The following is a 13,985-nucleotide window of genomic DNA, read 5'->3' as shown; positions in this document are numbered from 1 at the left end:
CACCTTCGGACGATTTCAACAAGTCATGTGACGCTCCTGGAATGTGAAAAATATCTTCATGGAAAAGAAAATTCTGTGCCAAGAGGAAAAGTTAAACTTAAAAATCAGTTGAAAATCAGACAGAAACCAACTTTTCTTTCTATTTTTATCTTCCTGGTGACTCTACCTTATATGAAAACACTATTTTTGGTATGAAAAAAAATAGTAAAATGTTACGTACTGGTGCTTTAAGATCCAAGGTGTCAGAAAATATAGACACATATCAAAATATTCTTTTCAGTTATGTATTGATATTCAACAGCGCTATATAGATTTCTTTGGATTTTAAAGATATTTTTGATCAAAGTTTTTCATGGTTAATATGTCGATAAAGTGTGTGTATAAAACAAAATAAAATTAACCAAATATTTATTGCGTTTGTTCATTTTTGTGTCGCAACTAAACCTCCAGCCACTAGATGGCAGCAGTCATGCTTAATATAACAATGAAATCCTACAAAATTTTGACGATGACTGAGGACGAGAGGACACATTCGACTCCAGCAGCTTGTAAAGCTGATGCTCAGACATATTTTGGTTTCAAAACAAATTAAAGCAGTCAAGAATTTTATCAAAGTACTGACATCTTATTTGAGATAAAATGCTGTGCCTAGTTCTTTTGTGAAAATGTTTCAAGTTAACGAAATTGGGAGAAAATACAAAACAAAGTCAAAATCAAATTGATAAAATTAGGGGAAAAGATTGATTAGCATTAGCATTTAGCAGCTATGCTTTTTACAGTTAAAGCTTTTGTTTACTCTCTCAACTAGGGTTGTCACAAGAACCGATACTTCGGTACTAATTTGGCACCAGCATGCAAAAAATACAACGATCATAGTTTATTCCTGTACCGTGAGTATCGAATACACGTTCTAAGCACGTATACACATGTGCTGTGTGGTAGAGAAGTATTCAAATAAAGGTACTGGTATTAGTAAGTAAGTAAGTAATATTTATTTATATAGCGCTTTTCTAGACCAGGGTCACAAAGCGCTTAAACAATCAAAACAATACTTAAAAAAGTATATACTTTAAAGATCAAGATAATACTGAGAACAACACAGGAGTTCCAGAAAATCAAGGAAAAGCCTGAACAAATAGAAACGTCTTAAGATGTTTCTTAAAAGAGTCAGTAGATCCATTAAGCGCAAAGAGAGAGGAAGATTGTTTCAAAGCTTAGGAGCAACAGCCTGTAAAGATTTCTCTCCTCTGGTCCTGAGTCGTGTGCGTGGAACCATAAGTAGATTCTGATCCACAGACCTCAGAGCCCGAGCTGGGGTGTAAGGCTGGATCAGATCAGTGATGTAAGGAGGAGCCTGACCATGAATAGATCTGAAAGTAAGAACCAGAATTTTAAAGTTGATCCTGAAAGAAACTGGAAGCCAGTGAAGAGATTTAAGGATCGGAGAAATGTGAGTTCTTCTACTAGAGCGGGTCAGAATTCTCGCTGCAGAGTTCTGAATCAACTGCAGGCGAGACAGATCCTTCTTCTTAAGACATGAAAACAAACTGTTACAATAGTCCAGACGAGAAGAAACAAACGCATGGATTACAAGCTCCAGATCATGTTCCGACAACATTTTCCTAAGTTTAGAGATTTTTCTCATTTTTTTATTAGTATCAACTACTATACTTGTGGTGTCCTGACAACCCTTCTAAGTTTCAAGGCTCTTCTGTCCGTGTCCCTCATGTCTTCACCGCCTCTTCTTCTGTATCCATCGTTCATTATCACGTAACACCTGCAGCTAATGAGGCAGAGAATGTTTGGATCTGACACATTCATCTTTCCTACTCTGCACATCATAAAAAAACCTCTTCACTGGACACTGATTTAGACAAAAATCTGCTTCAAGACATATTTTATTCCAGTCATTTTTAATCACACAAAGTCGGTAAAGATTACTGTGACTTTAACTTCAAGGAAAATGGGTCAATTCTTTCTTAGGAAATGCTATTCCAATGCAAAAAGATTCAAAATATTTTTGAAAATCAATGGCTAAACTTACAAGACGTATCTCGTTTCATTTCCTTTCGTTTCGTTGTCCTCCGATTATCCAGGTTCGCTCCCAGACCAGCTGGCAAATGTGATTTTGTAAAATAGCAAAAAAGTTCAAAATATTTAAAAGCAATTCTGCAAAAAAAATTGCTTTGATCAATTGGTGTTCTTCCCTTTTTGGGTGAACCAAACAAATGAAAAACAAGTGTGTCCAGTGCTGTCAGTGAATCCCAGCGGTCGCTCGGTCTCGTTCCGCCCATTGAGTGAAACACAAACACTGTTTTCTGGCAACGCCGCGACTCACTGAGAGGCTCACGAGCTCCGCCTGCCAAGCCTGCCTCTGATCACTCGCCAGCTAATATCAGACCATTTCTATTAATCCAAACATCTCTTACCGGGTTGTTGTCAGTGGGACAATAATGAAGCCGAGTGGGATCGCCGCAGGACCTCCACCTCTATGTTTTCAACAGAAGACCTGATTATTTTAAAAACAACCCAGTTTTTGCTAAAAGAACAAAAGATTTCAGAGAATTGTGGAAACAAGCTTCTCGCTGTGGAGTCAATCCCCAGTAATAACGGATGGTTTTTATCAAGAAACAACATCTAAAGACGGTTTGGCACCATTTGTATTATATCGGAACATCACAGCTAATGTTAGAACTGAACTTGTCAAAGGGTCGCCATGAAGGCTGATGGGCTTTCGTGGATAGTATCCGTATCATCCATGTTTTAATTGTATCAAAGTCACTAAATATGGAGAGTTAAACTCCATCACGACTCTTGGTTGGAGGCCCAAAAACAAAAGTGTTTGTGGTATCCCTTTGTGTTGTCTCTGGGTCAAGGTGATCCGAAGGTCTCAAAACAAATGTGTTTTTGGTATCTCTTGTGGTCTCTCTGGGTCAAGGAGACCTGAAGGCTCCAAAACAAATGTGTTTGTTGTATCTCTTGTGGTCTCTCTGGGTCAGGGAGACCTGAAGGCTCAAAAACAAATGTGTTTGTTGTATCCCTTGTGGTCTCTCTGGGTCAAGGAGACCTGAAGGCTCGAAAACAAATATGTTTGTTGTATCCCTTGTGGTTTCTCTGGGTCAAGGAGACCTGAAGGCTCAAAAACAAATGTGTTTGTTGTATCCCTTGTGGTCTCTCTGGGTCAAGGAGACCTGAAGGCTCGAAAACAAATGTGTTTGTTGTATCCCTTGTGGTTTCTCTGGGTCAAGGAGACCTGAAGGCTCGAAAACAAATGTGTTTGTTGTATCCCTTGTGGTTTCTCTGGGTCAAGGAGACCTGAAGGCTCGAAAACAAATGTGTTTGTTGTATCCCTTGTGGTTTCTCTGGGTCAAGGAGACCTGAAGGCTCGAAAACAAATGTGTTTGTTGTATTCCTTTGTGGTTTCTCTGGGTCAAGGAGACCTGAAGGCTCGAAAACAAATGTGTTTGTTGTATCCCTTGTGGTTTCTCTGGGTCAAGGTAACCCAAAGGCCCCAAAACAAATGTGTCTGTTGTATCCCTTGTGGTGTTTCATACAATTCAAACCATTTATTTGTGATTTTCCTTTCCACTAATAATTAATAAAATGCTTACTTTTAATTATTCAAAGATCTGGGCCAAAGAGACGGTTACGAGAAAGTACGTAAATACCCAAATTATTATATCCCTTCTTTTGTCTCAAATAATCATTTTGTCAAAACGTTATACAACAAAAACAAAAGCTTTATCTGAAGAAAACAAAGGATCAAATAGAAAAAAACAAGTGAACGGCAAAGACGAGAGGAAATTCACCAGCGTTCCAAACACCTGAGCTGCACGCCGTCAGCCGCACAAAAGATATTCTTTCGTCCTGACAACAGCTCCTCTGCAATCCCAGAGGTCACATGATCTGGTTTGTTTCTCTGCTTTACCCCAAACTTCAGCAGCAGCAGCAGCTGTCAAGAAAGTCCACATCGACCCACATCACAACTCCTGTTGGAGAGAATTTATTTTTAAAGAAAAGACGCTGCTGAAGCCTGGAGGAGACACAAGTTATAAAACTCCATATGTATGAGTAAAGAAATGTTCTGTCTGATCTACTGGAGGAGTTTCAAGCATTTTTTGTACTTTTTTTTTTTTTTAATTACTGTTGTCTTTGCTTCTTGATATGAACCAGAGGTGGAAAATAAACTTTGCCTTTTTTTGCGTCATTAAAATCCACCAATATTGGAAGTAGAAATTAAACTTTGTAATGTAAATAAAAAAAAATTGATATTAAAAATATTTTCTTTTCTATCCAAGTATTGAGAAAAATATCAACCTTTTAATGAAAAAATATTGAAGACCAATAATATCTCCCGAAAATATATATTATATATATATTATAACAGGAGACGTTAGAGCAAAGTCCACTATAATATGATTTTTTCACAATTTTAGCATCTATGAAGTTCATTACAGACATTTTTAATGAATTCTGTCATTAAAATAGTTTAAAAGATTATTCTTGGCATCATTCTTACCACTTCTTGAAACCATCCGATATAAGTAAAAGAACTTTTTTTTTCTGTTAATATTTTTGGTAGTTTTGACATAACATTAGTAACTGTCAAGAACCATCATTACTTCTTCCAAAAACACCCCTTGTAGTTTTTTTTAAATCTGTGTCGATTAGGAGTCTATATTTGCAAGAATCTGGCGGTACGATATGTATCATGAAACAGAGGCAACGAGGCGATATATTGTGGTACTTTAGTAACAAGGATATATTTGTAGTATTGTCGAGTACTTGACTCTTGTGTTACAGAATTTACAGACCGCATGATTCTTGACGAAGTCGTAACTGTTGTCTTTTGTTTTTAAACTAAAATATGTCCAAACATCAGCTTTGAAAGCTGCAGGAGTCGACTGTATCCTCTCATCCTCAGTCATCACCAGCATCTCATTGTTATTTAAGCTGCTATGAAAAAAACTTTCAGCGCGTGTATTTCTTTCACGATGCTGGCCGAGAGCACCGTCTTGAATTTTTGAGCAAACATTTTTATTTAAAGCTCTTGTGGGCCACATAAAAGGCTGGATTTGATTCGAGCTCCTACCTTGCTGGAGCTGCTGTGGTTTGTCGTCCCTCACGGACTGACGTGGATCCACGATCCCACAGAGAAAGCACCTGCGAGGAGAGAGGGAAGAGGCAGCTCAGAGAAACGGTTCAACATGGACGAGGATTTTCACCCTCACAGGTCGATAAGGAACCGTCTGGACGTGTGAGGCCGGACAATCACCGTCACTTACAACGTCGGTGGGAAAAGTTCGAGTGATATTGTCATGCACTCCATGACTGCTGCCAGTATCAACACCAGGAGAAACATTTACAGCAGCTGAGAAAGAGACAAATAAATTGTCCACTGTAGCGTGAAGGAACAGAGCTCACTGTTTATATGTATCTCTGCCAGATTTAACATTCAGTTACGAACCCTGCCTGGTATCTCTTTGTTATTGTGTTTCCGGTTGGTTTTACCTCACACTTCTTAAACTTCTTAAATCCATTTACGCTTCCCTCGCTGTACCAGTCGTTTTAATGATCATCCAACACTTTTGGGTCACTTTGAACTCATGTCCTTAACAGTACTTTGGTTCTAAATAAGAAGGTACAACGCAAAAGAAAAATATATCAGTTGGCTTCAGATGGTAGGTGAGAAAAATGAAAGGGTACGCTCAAGACGATCGGATGGTCTCAATCGGCATATGTGTTTAATGTTTTCTCAGGGGTCAAGGTGACCCGATGGCCAGAAAACAGTCACGGGCCTTGACCCTGAGATATCACAAGGGTTAAGAAAATGTCAATACACTTAATTATCGCGATGTTTTTTCACAATACCATATCGATATTCAACAGCACTGCATCGATTTTAATCGTAAAGTAAAACAAAAGTTGTTTTTTTGGGGGGTGGGGTTTCAAATCATGTTTTTATCATGCTTATTTTATGGTTTATATTTTAATAAAGTGTGTATACAATTAAATAATTGAATATATTTTTATATAATATTAATATATTCATGGCGATTGTTCATTTCCGAGTTGCAATTAAACCTCAGGCCGCTAGATGGCAAAAGTCATTACGCAGCTTAAATAACAATGAGATGCTGTTGATGACTGAGGATGAGAGGATACAGTCGACTCCTGCAGCTTTCAAAGCTGATGTTTGGACATATTTTAGTTTAAAAACGAAAGAAAACAGTTACGACTTCGTCAATAATCATGCGGTCTGTAAATTCTGTAACACAAGAGTCAAGTACTCGACAATACTACAAATATACCCTTGTTACTACAGTACCACAATATATCGTTTCGTTGCCTCTGTTTCATGATACATATCGTACCGCCAGATTCTTGCAAATATAGACTCCTAATCGACACACATTTAAAAAAAATACTACAAGGGGTGTTTTTGGAAGAAGTAATGATGGTTCTTGACAGTTACTAATGTTATGTCAAAACCACAAAAAATATTAACAGAACAAAATGTTCTTTTACTTATATATTTTGAAGGGGGAAATGTTTTCCCAAAAACTGTACATGAATAAAGGAAACACAAACTTTACGATGCATAAACCAGGAGTAGTGATCCTGTTGGATGGAAGTCTGGGCAGCTTCAGTGGTTCACTGTGAACTTGATAAAGTGGAGAACGATGTAACAAACGAGTGAGCGAAGCCAGCGTTTCTGCCACATTCTGCTTGTTTGTTTCACTGTCCCTGAACTTTAGATGCTTCAGCAACGTTGTTATTTTCGTCTGCCTGTCTGTTTAAATGAAGAATCTTGAAGAACAGATGGTGATGTTGACTTTAAACTTTCCTCCTGCTATAATGAGAAGAAAATCTCCAATTATTTTCCTTTATATTCATCAACTTTTTCTCACAGATGACTAAAACTGTAAAATAATAAACCCAAGAGCTCTACGTCTCATTTGAATGTGAAGCCTGTTGTTAAAACTTTATTTAAACAATCGTCTACAAACATCACCTGTCTATGGTTCTCCTGAGAAAACCTTTAAAAAACGCTTTGGAGCTGATTTGCTTCCCTGTCACATTCCTCTGCCTCTTTATCGATCTTCGCAGACTACTGCCGCCCTGACACTTTAAGACGTTGCCTTGAATTTCAAAGACGATGAGAGCAACTTCAAGAAACTTTGATTTTATATGGATTGTTTCCAAATCTCCACTGACACGAGCGAGTGGCTTTTTTCCCACGAGCCGCGGAATCAGTTTGTAACTTTTGAAAGTGGAAGATGCGTTAAATTCTATTAAAATACTAAAACAATGGGGACGGAACCAATGAGTTGTAGATAATTACTTGAGTTAAGCAAACATTTCAACCAATTAAAAATTGTTGTAGATTCCAGGGTTCATGATTACTTGTTCTTTTCTTTTTCTCTTTTATCCCACCTATGATTCCATCTTTGGATTTAATGTTGATGAATTTTCAAGTGAGGTGTTGATGAAGCTTCATGATACAGTGTCATATTCTTTAAGCTCAGTAGGTGGCGCCCTCTTTCAAAAATGACATGAGGGGTTTCAATATATTATATGTTCAAAGCAGTAGATCATAGAGCAGAGAGTGACATCTAATGAAGCTTCATGAAGCTTCATCAAAACATCACTTTTGTATTTCATTATTTGTATTCCATTATCCATGCAAGGCATCACAAAATAAAGAAGGTACGACACTCAGTACTTGTGTTTTATTTTGATTCCTCTCAGGGGAGAAAAGGATATTCGTGAATATTTAGTTTGGGCTACATTAGGGTGAGGATTATGGCCGTTATGACCAAAAGTGATTTCCTGCCAAAATGTGATGTCGGCCATCCAGAGTGCAAATGATAATCTTTCCTTAAGATTTTCATCGTCGTGTTCCGGTGAAAACATGGGGCTTGTATTTTTTTTTGCTGGTTAATTGTAGAGATTTTATGTACACCGTTTATTTAAAACACTTTACTTTACTTTAGGTAATTGGAATTAATTTGCCAAATTTTTCAACAAAATGTATTTTATTTTTGGTAGATAATACATCAGTAGTAAACATAGATTGTTCGAAGTAGACTACATGAGAAAATACAGACTTGATGACAAACGAAAAAGTATGTCAAGGCACCCAAGAACTGTGTGTTTCATCTGAATTCAAATATGTCATAGCTTTTATAATTCAACTTTATTCAATTTATTTAAATGGTACCGTGACTGTTTACGAATGGTTGTGTTAGATTTTCTCCAGTGATTGCAATGTATTTAGTATATTCAAGTATTTTTAGTGAATTATCTCTACTTTTATATTAAATCATATGTATTTTATTCTAATCTAGACGATCTAAATGTCCTGTATGTATGTTGAATCTGTGAAAAATATGAATCCAGTTAAAAACATTGTGTTGCAGGTAAATCTTTGTTTGAGGAAACCCTTATGTTGATTGTAGCTTATTAAATACAGACACTTCCTCGGGTCTACGAGAACAGAAAATCGTCTCAATGAACCATGAAAGATGTTACACGGACTCTTTGGCACGACTGAAATCAAATCAGGTAACAGCTATTTTCCTGTATTGATCCGTGCTCCAGTTAATCTATAGCAATCTCAAAACAACTGCAGGAATGCAGGTAAAAAAGGCGAATCAATGAAATGTAAGCTGCAGAAGATAAGAAGATAGAAACCAGAGATCGATGTTGAGGCGAAGCTCCGACTATTACATGCTCTCACTTAATGCTCCGACTGGATTGTGGGCATGTGAGGGCGAAAATTGCCTTCATTTAACAACCCATCTATTTATAAGCGCCAGTTAAAGCTCCAACACATTTAAAAAGGCGTTAATGAAGAGGGTGAAAGTTAGTGCAAGAGTCTTCAAAATAAACCCGTACGCTGATGACACCTGGCTATAATCGGCAAACAAAGGAAGAGCAACAGTAAACACCTCTTATGACTCCGAGAGACGGAATGTTCTTCCCACACGGCTGATGCTGGGACGAGGATTTGTGTCACAAGCCGAGCTGCAGTTTACCAGTTTGAGTCACGATGAAAGCTGTGATGGAGCTCAGCTGTCACTCGGCGAGGACTCAGCCACAAATCTCTGATCGCACAAGGATAGAACGAAGGGTTCTTTTTTTTTTAAAGTGAAAACAAAAGCAAAACCCAGGTAGGAACGACGAGCAGCTTCACGTGGACGATTTGATTTGTTATTCTCCGGCAGCATCTCCGGTGCTCCAGAGGCTGCAGCATCTTCAAACGTCAACAGACAGGGAGCGCTCAGGTGCGGGGGAGGATATGGACGGACATGGAAAGTGACCGGCAACTCCACAGAAGTTTGCTGGATGGAGGAGAAGAAAAAAAGGTATTTGCGTTGATTTACCTGCCGTTCCTCACACACCGACGTGTCGTTCCTCTGCAGCTCCTCGCTTCTACATCCCATCCATGACTCACGCCGGCGCAAGAGAACCGGCTCCCGGGGAGGAACCTCTCACTGCAGCGCTGCCATCTCTCATCCTTGAGTCTCTCTCTTCGCTTTGATCTCGCTCGCTCTCTCCTTCCACTCACCCCATTTATCCCTCCCTTCCTTCCTTCCACCCCCCCTCTCTCTCTCTCTCTCTCTCTCTCTCTCTCTCTCTCTCTCCAGCACAAGGTGTCACAGACAGAATGTTTCTGCACCGACTTTCTTATTGGTTCGTCAGTTTCTCTCCAGCTCGTCTTCTTCAACTTCTTCTGGGCGTCCACAGTTGGAAAAACAAGCATAAAACTGCACTTAAACCTTTTTTTTCTCCTCAGGAAGATTGACATCAGCTGTTGTTTTTCTCTTCCCTCTTCACCTTCAGGTGATGAACACACCTGTCCACATCTGGATAAAGTTGCCTCTTACTTCTTTTTTTTTAGTTTATTTTAAGAGCTGAGGGCATCAATATTCTAACTACATTCATGGTTGGTTACACATATTCCGTCTTGAGAAGTGTTGTCGTCTGGATTCATAAGACAATTGAAATAATAACGTGAAAAGAATTTATTTTGGTCCTTGTGAGAGGACCGTCTGATGGAGCTTCATGGAGCATCGTCCTCACATCAGAGCCCACTAGATGGCACTCTTTGCTGTTTAATTGATGGCTTTAAGCAAGAAATTTGATCGAAACCTTCCATTATTTATTTAAGCTTTTGCACAACAAGTGCTACAGCTTCCTCTCCTGCACTTTGACTGCGTGTGTTGTGCGAGCAAGTTGCATGATGGGGCTCATTCGCATTATTGATATTTTGAATACTCATAAAGGCATCAATATATATTAGTAAAATAAATCCAGTTCAATAATATTGTCATAACAATTTCCTTGTTCCTTAAATGTTGTTTTATTAACTTGAATACTTTGTATATATTGCAGGTCTCTTAAAGCAGATTGAAAAACAACGAAATAATTCCAAATAAATGATAAATTCACAAATAAAATTAAAAAAGTAGCATTATACTACAGAAAGTAGTTAGTATTAGGATATTGTACATGACATGTTAAGATGAAACAGAAAACGCATTTCAAAAAGTTACATATGAATAAAATAGAAGTAAAACAATGTAACTCCTACACAGAAAAAAACAGATTCATATTTTAAGAACATTTAAGAACAGAAAAATGTATATAATATATTATTATACAAGGTGTAGGTTTAGTTTTCTACATGTATCTATATAAAATCATTAAACTCTATAGGAAATATTTTATATAAAAAGCTCTAGAGATAACAAAGGTTTCTGAGTTTTAAGTAGTGATGATGAATGAAGCTTCATGACACAGTGTCCTATTTTTTAGAGATCAATAGGGGGCGCCCTTGGTTTGAAAATGAAAGAATAGATGTTCAAAGCATTATATTATAGAGCAGAGAGTGACATTTAATGGACTTTGTAATGAAACTGTTTCATGAAGCTTCATCAACACATTACAATACTTCTGAGATATAAGATTACATCATGACAAATTTTCATAAAAGCGAAGGATTTCAAGAAAAATAGATGTCTCTCTCCCCTCTCAAAGAAACTATTGAGAGGTTTCACGAAGCTTCATCAACTCCTCACAAGTTACTGACCAAAAGCTTTAATAAATCTAGCGATAAAGTGGTCGGTGCGCCACCTACAGACCGACGCAATGACTCGTGCTTGTATGTGTTAATGTAAATAACAGAGGTTGAAAAGATGAATATGTATTTTGCATGTGAGCAACTAAATCAATAAATCTTAAAATAAATCAGTAGAAACAGAGTCTTTGCTGAAGTGAGAGTGAGAGCGAAGTCAGAAGTCAAGTTGCCACTTTGCAATTATAATTTTCTTCACACTCCTTCTCTCATATCCTCCTGCTGCCATGTTCTCGCCTCACTCTCATTCAGCATGAAAAACAGATTTAAGGCTGAATCCATGCGTGCAGGAGAGCGAACACACCTCAGGTGAACGCCTCCCACGTGGTCCACCTTCCTCGTTTGCTGCCGCTTGTTATGATGAGTCGCTTCCAGCATAATGGAGGCTCTGATGCTAATATTAGTGTTTTCATCTCCTATACTGGCTCACGATAACCACACCAGTGGTGTGTTGTTCTGTGTGCGGCTCGCTACACAATACTTTACAATATTTTTCAACACATTTTGAAGATTTATCATCGTCACATTTCGGGTTCTATGAAGAAGATTAATCATGATTAATCGATAATAATAATTAATCTGAAGAATTTCATCTTTCTTTTATCAATATGAATATGTAATAAACACATTAAGTGCATACTGTGAGTATATTTTATTATTCTTTGAATATGGGTGTTTAAGTGGAAATGAATCGTTATTAAACTAGATGAAAACATTTTAATTGTGATTAATCAAAATCAATCAATAATAATTGTGATTAAAATAATTTAAATGATCTTGCATTGACTCATCATAAATGTTAATGAACACATTAAGTGAGTAAGTATTTTTCATAAGTTTTTTTAAATATGCAAGTATTCAAAATTGATTAAAATTGATTCAATTCAATCAAAATTAATCAACAGAAACTCTGTTATTTATCTGATTGTATTTTCTCATCATAAATGGGTTTAATAGAAACATTAAGTGCGTAAAGATATTCAATGCATTTGTCTGTTCAAGCAAAGTTAATTAACTTCAAAATAGATTAAAAAGTAATTTCATTGTGATGTATCAAAATTAATCGACAACTCTGATTGAAAAAAAAATTCACAATCTATATTAACGTGTGATTCTTTTCTTGCTGGAACCACAGAAGTTTTAATGAGCTTTGTTGTGTGGAAGTTACATTGTAATTTGGCCGAACCACTGAGGGGCAACTTCATTAAATGTAAAAAATCCTCTGGTCAGCATTTCTTTTCCTGGCACCATTAAGTGCGCAGTGATGACTGACAGTCGACTCCTGATACAGCGAGGGACGCCACTTATATATTCAATATACTCAAGATGTGAGCGACAATCTAGGCTAATTTAGGAATAGATGAATAAATCAATTAAACATTGATGAGTCCTTCTCAAAGACAAGTACGGACGACTGGTCTCTTGGCTCTCGTCGCATGACCTTCTATTCACAAATATGAATATGGATTTCCTGTCTGGACCAGTATGAACGCATGAGTTTGAGTCTTAATTAACACTTTTTTTTAACAGCGAAAAATGGTTGATGGATGCAGATATTGATTCAGATGTACGGAAGCAAGATCACAACTTGTTCCTACAAAATTCCTGTCCAAAAAGTACTGATGTGTCGATGAAGCTTCATGAAACAGTGTCATTATTTAAGCCAACTAGAACTCTTACTATTACTAGAACAGTTTGTTTTTCATACAAAAACTATTATATTGGAACCTCCCATCAATTTTAAACTGAGGGCGCCACCTACTGTTTGATGAAGCTTCGTCAACACATCACTACTTATAATTTGGTCTTTTCGAGCACAACCTACACTTGGTCTGAGTAGTCTTGTGGTGAAATATAACTTTAAAAATTTAGATGTTTATATAGTCAACCAGTTAAGACCCAGGGTTACTATAAATAATCTAGTTCTATGAATGTGTGCAACACCCTACACGGTATTAATAGAATTGCTATACATGTGACGTTTTATTGTAAATAGTGTTCATTACTGTCTGTTGTTTCAATCAGTAATTCCCATCATGCACTTTTATAGTCTTTTTGATATATAATAGAAAAATAATTTGATCTTCCTACTTTTTTTTAAAATGTTTATATTCTTATACGCATTATATATATATATATATATATTATGAATAATATTGCATCATTATGTGTTTATTATTAGCATCATGAAAGATTTTTTATTTGAAAGATTAGGTTTATTTAGACATTTTAACAAGGAGGTACATAAATATTTTCATAGTAAAATATGTATTATATCTTTGCTTTTATACTCATTAATTGAAGGAAATGTTAACAATTTGTATTAGGTTCTTCTGTATATACACACTTACATGAATCGTCAAAGAAAAAAAAGAAAAATAAAGATGAATAGTAATAATAAATAAATAATATATTAATATGGGGTGAATTAGTAGTACAGCGTTTAATATTATTGAAGCGTTTGTGTTTTACTAGTTTTGTTGATTTTATTGCGTCTCTAAGGGACATTTATGTTGTATTGTAGCTTGTTTTGTTCCTTTAATTATGTTAAAAATAACATTTTATGTCTTGTTTTTAAGTGATGAAAGTACTTCTATCAATTAACGATTTGAAACATAAAACTTAAGTGCACAATCCTGGATTCCTGCAGCTCAACCGTAGATAAGAATAAACAACAAAACATAAATAATAAAACTAAGTCAGTCGATCGATGAGCATCTGGCCGCCATGTTATTCAATCGCAGTAAACAAAAAATTCAAGGCGTAAAGGGGCCGATACGTTCCCTAATCTCATACATCATCACATTTCCAATCAGAGCGGGAACGTCGTGGATCATCGTGG

The 13,985-nt window shown here is 36.7% G+C and overlaps 1 protein-coding gene across 1 annotated transcript in view; it reads right to left on the bottom strand.

Annotated features, from left to right (window-relative positions):
- Nucleotides 1-9,552, bottom strand: part of LOC148074020 (alpha-1,3-mannosyl-glycoprotein 4-beta-N-acetylglucosaminyltransferase C-like) — a 44,508-nt gene extending 34,956 nt beyond the window's left edge. Inside the window, exons 1-2 of the mRNA XM_087797359.1 lie at nt 9,390-9,552; nt 5,093-5,163 (exon numbers count right to left, since the gene is read on the bottom strand). The gene's annotated coding sequence lies outside the window, so the exon portion shown is untranslated. The remainder of the gene's footprint in view (nt 1-5,092; nt 5,164-9,389) is intronic.
- Nucleotides 9,553-13,985: the final 4,433 nt, after the last annotated feature.

This window comes from Callionymus lyra, chromosome 8 (genome assembly GCF_982586985.1).
Source record: "Callionymus lyra chromosome 8, fCalLyr1.hap1.1, whole genome shotgun sequence".
NCBI lineage: Eukaryota > Metazoa > Chordata > Actinopteri > Syngnathiformes > Callionymidae > Callionymus > Callionymus lyra.
This window is presented reverse-complemented; position numbering and strand designations above follow the sequence as displayed.